The sequence below is a fragment of the Panthera pardus genome, unplaced genomic scaffold (genome assembly GCF_024362965.1).
Source record: "Panthera pardus isolate Hobbes unplaced genomic scaffold, ASM2436296v1 HiC_scaffold_10, whole genome shotgun sequence".
Taxonomy (NCBI): Eukaryota; Metazoa; Chordata; class Mammalia; order Carnivora; family Felidae; genus Panthera; species Panthera pardus.
The window spans coordinates 14,571,980-14,580,675 of NW_026526655.1; positions in this window are offsets into that span (position 1 = coordinate 14,571,980).

An 8,696-nucleotide genomic window follows, 5' to 3' on the forward strand; every position below is an offset into this window, starting at 1 on the left:
CCTCATGCGGAAGAGATGTGCGCTTAGTCCAATCTGCTGCCACTGCTCGCACCCACATGGGAATTCTCTTCCGGAACGCCCCTCCGGAATGCCACATTTTCAGCCACTTGATAACTGGATGAATACGGAGCTCCCACCACGTGAAAGCTGTTTGTGTCCTTACTTGCTGAGTAGGTATTGTTCCAATTTTGCCGCTAAGAAAACTGAGGCACAGAAAGTGATCGACTTGAGCCTGGCACCTCGGTATTAGGAGGAAGAACTGGGACTTCCGGCCAAATCTTCTGACTTTGAATCACTGGCCAGCAATTTGATACCTGGAAGTTTTGGGATGTCAGGTCTGGTGACTGTGGAGGAGGGTTGGCTTGGGTGTAAACCATCTAGGTGAAAATAAGGCGTGTCGATTTGATGAGACTGGTTTTCTTGTGGGAGTTATAAAGTGAGTTCGAAGGCAACTTCAAAAGAGTTGTTCATTCAGAAAGAAAAAGAGTGAGAGAGGAAGGAACAGAAAGAAGTGATAGAACCAAAAGGAAAAGGAAGGAAAAGGAGAGGAGGGAAAATGATTGGCCGGTCATCCAAGAGCACACCGTACTGATGGGCAGCACAGGAAACCAGCCTGGGGAAAGACAGAACCCAACAGCAAGAAGTGGCCGCTCAGAAGCACCCCCACTACCCAGACTGTGCCCGGGGCCACGTGTGGCAGAGTAGGAATTGCCCACAAAGAAATGGAGAGAACTTTGGAGAAAGGGAACGAATCCTGGGCATGCAAGGGCAAGGGACGGAAGGGTTCCAGCGAAATGTCCAAGACTGCCTCGAAGGGATGAATGGGGAAAAAACATCCAGAGCGTTTAACTGCAAATATTTTCAGGAAGAAAAATGCCATGAGTTACCCTTTTATCTATGGATTCAATTTGGAAACACCAAGCACAAGGACTACAGACTTACAGTTGATGGGATTTTGAATACGATCATCTCGTAACCCCTTGTCTGTATTATAAATCAATTTAAAATAAATTTATTTTCAGCAAGTGACTTTCCCATTTAGGTAACGAATTGCAGAGTTAGAATTGGACTCTGCATCTCCAGATTCCTACTTTAGTGCTGGGGTTAGGCTAGAGTTTCTTGTTCAATGTCATATTCAAGACTGTTGAGTTAGAGCTGGTTTGAATCCCAGCTCTGCCACTTACTCTCAATGGGACCTTGGATTTTACCCAACTTCTCAATTCTTTTCATCAGTAAAACTAGGGGGCAGTGGGGGCAAATCCCCTCCCCTTTGTTAAGATTCTTGTGGGAGTTACATTAAATAAATCTTGTAAAAGCTTGGTTCAATGCCGGACAATTAGAAAGCGCTCAATTACGGGTGCCTGGGTGGCTCAGTTGGTTAGTGAGTGATCTCGGTGATCTCGCGGTTCGTGAGTTCGAGCCCCGTGTCGGGCTCTGTGCTGACACCTCAGAGCCTGGAGCCTGCTTCGGATTTTGTGTCTCCCTCTCTCTCTGCACCTCCTCTGCTCGTGCTCTGTCTCTCTCTCTCACTATCTCAAAACTAAATAAACGTTAACAAAAATTAGAAAGTGCTCAATTAATGTTAGTTGAACCCAGTTATGGGGACTTGAATGAGTGGGATTGATCTGTTGCAGTGACATCGTCCTGAGATATCCATTCCGCAGTCAAAAAATAAATTGATTCGTGATACTGGTGAGTGGGTGGATGATAAATGTGTTAAGGAACTTGCCAAAGAAACAGCTGAGTGAAAGACCAAATTCCTGGCTCATGACGGTTTAAAAAATGGCCAAGAATATGTTCCAAACAGAAGAATGGAACTTCGAACGTAGGAGGAGGACAAGAGAGGAATGGGGCTGTGTTTTTTTCAGGTGCTTCAGAGTTCTGGATGTTCTTGGAGATATCCAGGTGCTACACAGGGCTCCTCTGTGAACTTGTGAGCTAGAAATGGGAGCAATCACGACGGGCTCCAGCTGAGCCTGTACCACACGGGGAAACGAGCTCTTCACCCTTGGAGCCCATCTCTGGTTCCTCTCTGCACCATCCTGCTTGGAGCCCCGCCCCCCAGCCCTCTTTATGGGCCTCTACACGTTCGCTGCTCCAAAAGACGTAGCTGCTTTGCACCTGCCTTGACCCATTTCTGCCCATCGACAAATCCATGCGAACCTCCTAATCATCTGATCTGTCCTTGCCTCTGAAAGACCTTGCCGTTGGTCCAAATAGAAAATGCCAAGTCAGGGCCACCTGGGTGGCTCAGTTGGTTAAGCATCCAACTCTTGATTTCAGCTCAGGTCATGATCTCAGTTTGTGGGTTCAAGCCCCACTTGCTGGCAGGACAGCGTGGAGCCTGCTTGGGATTCTCTCTCTCTCTCTCTCTCTCTCTCTCTGAAAATAAATAAATAAACATTAAAAAAAAAAGAAAATGCCAAGTCAAAGATAGGGCGTGGGCCACAGTTTCATGGTCACGAAGCTTGCTGTGAGGCAAGACCGAGCTGCCCCCCATCTCTGATGCCCTGTATTCAACACTCCTCCATTCTCCCTCTTCTCTTAACTTTGGGGCTCTTAGAGGTGGGGGGGGCTCCACCTCTGACCTCTGACCTCAGACTCCCTGGTTGCATTCCCCTCCCAGTTCCATGTGGCCCCAGTACCTGCTCTGGTATTTGGCCTCTTGGAATTAGCCTCAGAATCCGCTCCTCGGAAGCGCCTGCCCCTCCCTCGTCACACCCACTTCCCTCCAGAGAGTGAGTGGGTTGATGGTTATTTCTGCCGAGTGTTTACCAGGGGTCCTTGGGAGAGGACTGCTTTTATCCCAGTGCTTCCCAGGGTGTGACACATCCAAGTCATTGCAAAAGATATTCAAGAAAATAAGGTCCTGTGTGGAGCCTTTAAAAGTCTCCTGGTGGCTCAGTCGGTTAAGCATCTGACTTCAGCTCAGGTCATGGTCTCGTGGTTTGTGAGTTCGAGCCCGGTGTCAGGCTTTGTGCTGACAGCTCAGAGCCTGGAGCCGGCTTCGGATTCTGTGACTCCCTCGCTCTCTGCCCTTCCCCCCACTTGTGCTTTGTCTGTCTGTCTCTCTCTCAAAAATAAAGATTAAAAAAAAATTTTTTTTTTAAAGTCATAGTGCATCTTATTCTATTGTAGGCTCTGGAAACCCCAATTGTGAAGAGGCTTTTTTTTTTTTAAGTTTATGTATTTATTTTGGGAGAGAGGGAGAGAGAGAATCCCAAGCAGGCTCCGAGGTGTCAGCACAGAGCCTGACGTGGGGCCCCCATCTCACAAATTGTGAGATCGTGACCTGAGCCGAAATCAAGAGTTGGACCCTTATCCGACGGAAACACCGGGGCGCCCGGTGAAGAGACCTTTTAACTTGGTGTTTTATAGCAGCATTTGAATATAGGAACATTTTCCCAGAAAATACTTACCAACAACCCAGAGAACTAGTTTCCTGGAGAATGCTGCCTGCACTTCCTGTAACGGTGGCACTCCGAGGGGAGGATGTTGCCCCATGGAAGGAGCTCACCCTTATAGTTTTCTCCTTTAGTCTCACAGCCACCCTGTAGGGTGGATGTTATTGTCCTCGTTTTATTTTACTATTTTGTAAGAACTTATCTTATTAGAGCATTTTCAGGATTACAACAAAATCTCTGGTGTTTTCCATATACTCCCTACCCTGATGCAGGTATAGCCTCCCGCCTAAATTAGGAACATCACTCACCAGAATGGTACGTTCTTTTTTTTTTTTTTTTTAAATGAAGGAGAAACCTATATTAATACATCATAACCACCCCAAGTCCATGGTTCACCTTAGGCTTCGCCCTTGGTGTTGTACATTCTGTGAGTTTGGACAAATTTATAATGAGATGTATCCATCATGATAACACATAGAATATCCTCATTGCCCTGAAAATTCTGCCCCGTGCTCTGCCTATTCATTTCTCCCCCACCTCAACCCTGGCAACCACTGATCTTTTACCGTCCCCATAGTTTCGCCTCTTCCAGAATGTTGTATGGTTGGAATCACGCAGTACGTAGTTCACGTTGGCTTCTTTCACTTAGTAACGTGCATTCCAGAATCCTCCGTGACTTAGTGACTCGACAGCTCATTTATTTTTAGTACTGAATAATCGTCTGTTGTCTGTATAGACAGTTTGTGTACCCCTTCGATTACTGAAGGACAGTATACTTAACTTTTTTTAAAATAATTTTTTTAACGTCTACTTATTTTTGAGAGAGGGAGAGAGACAGCGCACGAGCAGGGAAGGGGCAGGACAGAAAGAGGGAGACACGGAATCTGACGCGGGCTCCAGGCTCTGAGCTGTCTGCACAGAGCCCGACGCGGGGCTTGAACCCACAAACCACGAGATCGTGACCTGAGCCGAAGCTGGACGCTAAACCGACTGAGCCACCCAGGTGCCCCAGTATGCTTACTTTTTAAAGAAACTGCCAGACTGTCTTCCAAAGTGGTTGTACAATTTTGGATCCGCCATCAGTGATGAACGAGAGTTGTTGGTTCACATTCTCACCAGCATTTGGTGCTGTTAGGGATTACTTCCATTTTATTTATTTATTTTTTAAAATCACTTTCCTGAGGTAGGATGGACCTATGAAAAGCTGTGTACATTTCATGCATACAACTGAATGAGTTTGTAGGTAAGTATACACCCATGAAGCCATCACCACAATCTATGCCAGAAACATCTCCATCACCTCCCAAAGTTTCTTCAAATTCTATTTATTATTACTATTTATTTATAGTATGAGATAACACAGCATACAATCTACCCTCTTGGCAAATTTTTAAGTAGACAACACAGTATTGTGTTTTTATTTTATTTTACTTTTCATTTTTAAAAAATTTACATCCAAATTAGTTAGCATCTAGTTCAACAGTGATTTCAGGAGTAGATTCCTTAGTGCCCCTTCCCCATTTAGCCCATCCCCCCTCCCACAACTCCCCCATTAACCCTCAGTTTGTTCTCCATATTTAGGAGTCTCTTCTGTTTTGTCCCCCTCCCTGTTTTTATATTATTTTTCTTTCCCTTCCCTTATGTTCATCTGTTTTGTGTCTTAAAGTCCTCATATGAGTGAAATCATATGATTTTTGTCTTTGACTGACTAATTCCACTTAGCGTAATACCCTCCACTTCCATCCACGTAGTTGCAAATGGCAAGATTTCATTCTTTTTGATTGCCAAGTAATATTCCATTGTGCGTGCGTGTGTGTGTGTGTGTGTGTGTGTGTACCACACGTTCTTTATCCGTTCATCCATCCATGGACATTTGGGCTCTTTCCATACTTTGGCTACTGTTGATAGTGCTGCTATAAACATGGGGGTGCGTGTGTCCCTTCGAAACAGCACACCTGTATCCCTTGGATAAATGCCTAGCAGTGCAATTGCTGGGGCGTAGTGTAGCTCTATTTTTAGTTTTTTGAGGAACCTCCATGCTGTTTTCCAGAGTGGCTGCACCAGCTTGCATTCCCAAGTATTCTTAACCATAATCACTATGCTGTGCGGTAGAGCTCTAAGACTTACTCATCGTGGGCAATTGGAACTTTGTACCAAATACCTCCCCATTTTCCTCTCCCCCCAGGCTCTAACCGCCACCATTTTACTCTCTGCTCCTATGAGTTTGGGTCTTTTAGATTCCTCATACAAGTGGTACCATGTAAGATCTGTCCTTCTATGTCTGGCTTATTTCACAAAGCACGGTGTCCTCCGCATTCATCCATGTGGTTGCAAATGGGAGGATGCCTTTCTTTCTCTGAGGCTGAACAATATTCCACGGTACGTATGCACCACACTTTCTTTACCCATTCATCCAGTGGGGAACATTTAGGTGATTTCCATGTCTCTGCCGTTATAAATAATGTTGCAGTGGACACGGGAGTGCAGCTGTGTCTTTGAGACCCTAATTGAAGTTCCTTTGGATGTCTGGTTGAGAATTGGAGAGGTGAAGTTTTACGGAGCTCATGTTTAACGTTCCCACTGGCAATCGGGGGTGAGGAGCACACCATCTTATGTCGCATCTGCCGGTGCCACGAGAGTGGCAGAAGAGGGGTTGTGTCACCTCCCTGGACACGTGTCTGGGGCAGCAGGCGGAGTGGTTAGTCCAGCTTGCAGAACCTGCCTCTAGAGCTTATCTCCCTCTCTTTCATTGACCCACCTCCATCCAGTCCATCTGTAAGACATGTTGCGTTATCTTCGAAAAGATTTTTAAAAATCTTCCCTCGCTACCCCAGATCAAGCCACCAGAATTTATGGTCAGGAGCTCGTAAAGGCTCCTTAGCCAATCCCTTCCACTCTTGCTTCACTACAGTCTACCCTGCAGTCGCGAGTGATCTTTTTCAAATTATAATCACATCGTGGCACTTCTCTCAAAAGCCTCCATAAGCCGCCCATTACGTCTTCTGTCAAATCTGTGTGAACCTGGCCCCTGCCAGTATCTCTGTCTTCAGGTTGCTCTCTGTTTTTTCGCCGTGGCCACGTGGGACTTCACTCCCGGTTTGTGAGCCCAGCCAAGGTCAGTGGAGCCACCTAGGCAAACCCCCAGATGTGTGGGCAGCACTAGCCCAGTGCTGTGTTCCGGGTGACTGTTCGTGATTTGTTACAGGCACCGTTTGGCAAGAAAGCCAGTTGTCTGGCTTCCTCACTTTGCTCATTTATATTTGGATGCCTGCTGCTTCGAGTGGCTGTTCTTGTCTATGGGATCACTTTCTATTTCTTTATTTTTTTATGATCTTATTTTTTATTAAAACAAATTTTATTTTGTGGTGGTTCACTGGGTTGGGCATCCAACTTCGGCTCAGGTCATGATCTCGCGGTTCGTGAGTTTGAGCCCCACATCGGGCTCTGTGCTGACAGCTCGGAGCCTGGAGCCTGCTTCAGATTCTGTGTCTCCCTCTCTGACCTTCCCCTGTTCATGCTCTCTTTCTCTCTGTCTCAAAAACAAATAAACATTTAAAACAATTTAAAAAAATAATAAATTTTATTTTGTGGTGGTTCAGCGGGTTGGGCATCCAACTTCGGCTCAGGTCATGATCTCATTTTGGGTTCGAGTCCCGCTTCTAGCTCGGTGCTGACAGCTCAGAGCCTGGACCCTGTCTCAGATTCTGTGTTTCCCTCTCTCTCTGCTCCTCCCCCACTTGTGCTCTCTCTCTCTCTCTCTCTCTCTCTCTCTCTCTCAAAAATAAATAAATAAACATTAAAAAAATTAAAATAGGGGTGCCTGGGTGGCTCAGTCAGTTAACTGTCCTACTTCACTCAGGTCACGATCTCTTGGTCTGTGAGTTCGAGCCCCGCGTTCAGCTCTGTGCTGACAGCTCGGAGCCTAGAGTCTGCTCTGGATTCTGTATCTCCCTCTGTCTCTTTCTCTCTCTGCCCCTCCCCTGCTCACGTTCTGTCTCTCTTTCTCTCACTTAAAAGTAAATAATTAAGAAAATTTTTTTAACAACAACAAAAATTAAAATAAATTTTATTTTAGGCATATGATCACTGTATTCCTATTTCTTCATTTTCTTTGCTTTAGTTTCTGTTAGCAGTTATCACTACCTCAATCAAGACTTCGTATCTGTCTCCCTATTTATTGTAGGTCTCTCTCAATACGCTATGGGAGGGCAGGAGTTTTGTCTTATTCATCGCTGTCTCCCCAGGATCTAGAACAATGCTTGTGCAGATGGGGCGCTTGTTAAAGATTTGTGGAATAAAAGCTGATATTAAAGTCTTTATCTCAGCGTATATGTCACCCTTAGAGGCCTCCTCTTATCCCCGCCTGCTCCCATTCAGTGCTGACTACTCAGGTTTGGGACTTTCCTCCTCTCCACTACTTTCTTGTCTTAGCACTCTCATTTTGCTCGCTTATCCATCTGTATTTCTCTCTAGACTCTACGTTCCTGAACACCAGGGTCTCTGTCTTAGTCATCTTATCCTTAGAGCTTAGTGTAAAGGCACACTCCATGGCGAGGGTCACTAAATACTTTCGTTTTTTTAATTTTTATTTATTTTTATTTTTTTTAATGTTTCATTTATTTTTGAGAGAGAGAGAGAGACAGAGTGCCAGCGGGGGAGGGGCAGAGGGAGAGGGAGACACGGAATCGGAAGCAGGCTCCCGGCTCCGAGCTGACAGTACAGAGCCCGTCGCGGGGCTCGAACCCACGAACCGTGAGATCATGACCTGAGCGGAAGCCGATGCTTAACCGACTGAGCCACCCAGGCGCCCCGGTCACTAAATATTTTCTGAAGGTGTAGGCACATATTCAGCACATACTCAGCCCCTTCTGGGGTGAATGACTTTGGGTATCGTGTTAAGAGAGGAAGCAAATAGAATAAAAATACCCCCGAAGAAGAACAGGATGTTTTCATGGCCACTTGTTTTATTTGTACAGGATCTGTACTTTATGAAAATTTAAAAATTTTACTTTTAGTTGGCTGAACCGTCTACCCACAGATAATTTAAAGCTGCCCCTGGAGAGGGAATGACGCAGAAAAACAAGAATAACTGGGGTTGACGTGTGAATTACACCCCTGGAAAGCAACAGCAGCCTGCATATCAGTTGCATCAGGCATCAGCCTCCTCTTAGTGACTGTATTTATGATGTGGACTTATTCGGAAGGCTAAATATAGCAGCGAGAGCCCCAGGCAGTTTATAGGAGCCTTGGCCAAAAGTTTATCTCATGTTTTCCATCAAGCTCCCACTTGAG